Source organism: Octopus sinensis, linkage group LG5, assembly GCF_006345805.1.
Source record: "Octopus sinensis linkage group LG5, ASM634580v1, whole genome shotgun sequence".
Taxonomy (NCBI): Eukaryota; Metazoa; Mollusca; class Cephalopoda; order Octopoda; family Octopodidae; genus Octopus; species Octopus sinensis.
This window is the reverse complement of record NC_043001.1, coordinates 134,600,954-134,602,606: the sequence shown is the minus strand read 5'-3', so window position 1 is coordinate 134,602,606 and position 1,653 is coordinate 134,600,954. Positions and strand designations below refer to the sequence as shown.

The window sequence follows — 1,653 nt, the reverse complement described above, 5'->3', positions numbered from 1 at the left end:
ATACATGCAAATATATACACACATATATACATACATATATATATGTATGTATATATATAAACATAAAATCATATCAATTATATTGTATATTTTACACAATATGTGATTATACTCTTTAAATGAAAATAATGAACAAATTCATTTTTATTCTTAATTATCAAACGTTTATTATTGTGTCTTTTGTCTGGAGACAGAAACAGAATTCTACTACGGAATGCAAAAATAACAATAGAAATTTGTAATTCAATATTAAATTATCAATTTAATATTAAACGGAAAAAAAAATTACACACACACACGCATGCAAAAATGTTTAGCATTTTTATTGATCGGAAAATATTGATTGGAATTCCTGCAATAGTTTTGTAATCCTCTTCTCTTTCATGTGCTACAAGCCGCAACTTTAGTTCTTGGTATTTTTGGATTGTTCTGTCTTGTTATTTTCTGTGATGGAATGACGAATGGAATGTTGACTGCTTTGGTGCAAAAAAGAAGCTAAAACAACTGAAGCAGTAAATTTATCTGGAAATATAAAGTAAATAAATAAATAAATATAACAGAAACAATGAATAAATAGAAAAATAGATTTATTGTAGCTTATTAATTTGGGCAAAAATAAAATTTTCAAGAAGGTGCTCTGGTTGTCCTAAGTATATTACTGGTATACATGTGTGTGTGTGTACATGTGTTACTGACTCCTTGCCTTCACATCACATGATAGTTGTAAACAAGTGTCAGTGTAATGCACATAATGTTCTTCATTTCCAGCATTCTGTGAAACCATGTTTGGTTATGAGGAAATATTACCTTACTTGGAAACAGTTGAGGGTTTGTGACAGGAAAGGCAAACTGCAATAGAAAATCTGTTTCCATAAATTCCATCTGACCTATACAAGCATGGAAAAGTGGACGTTCAAATAATGATGATGATGATATTGATGATAATGATATATATACATATATATGTATGTATATGCAGATGTATATATATATTAAATTTAATTTATATAAATATTTTATGTATTGGCTTAAGTCTTTCTTTGTTTGATTTGCATAATAGTGGTTTTGTCTCTAATTTAATATAATATTATATATATATATCTGGTGGTACGTAAAAAGCACTATCCGACTCGTGGCCAATGCAGCACCGCCTCGACTGGCTTCCGTGCCGTGGCACATAAAATACACCAATCTGACCGTGGCCGTTGCCAGCCCCGCCTGGCACCTGGCAGGTGGCACGTAAAAAGCACCCACTACACTCACGGAGTGGGTGGCGTTAGGAAGGGCATCCAGCTGTAGAAACATTGCCAAATTAGACTGGAGCCTGGTGCAGCCTTCTGGCTTCCCAGAACCCCGGTCGAACCGTCCAACCCATGCTAGCATGGAGAACGGACGTTAAACGACGATGATGATGATGATGATGATATATATATATATAGGGAGAGTTTATGAAAAAAACAAAATACAAAAACAGGTGGTGTACAAAACAAACAGATGTATTAGTATAATGCTCAGGAATAGAAAAAGTCTTTTACGTTTCGAGCCTATGCTCTTCTACAGAAAGGGAGACAGAAAAAACAAGGAGAGAAAAAAAAGAGAGAAAAGAATGTGTGTAGTGGCTAGCAAATAGGAAAAATAGAACTCAGAATATGA

The 1,653-nt window shown here is 33.2% G+C and overlaps 1 protein-coding gene across 1 annotated transcript in view; it reads right to left on the bottom strand.

Annotated features, from left to right (window-relative positions):
• Positions 1-306: 306 nt before the first annotated feature.
• LOC115211884 (proteasome assembly chaperone 4) overlaps positions 307-1,653 on the bottom strand; it is a 112,505-nt gene continuing 111,158 nt past the window's right edge. The window contains exon 4 of the mRNA XM_029780624.2: positions 307-522. The gene's annotated coding sequence lies outside the window, so the exon portion shown is untranslated. The remainder of the gene's footprint in view (positions 523-1,653) is intronic.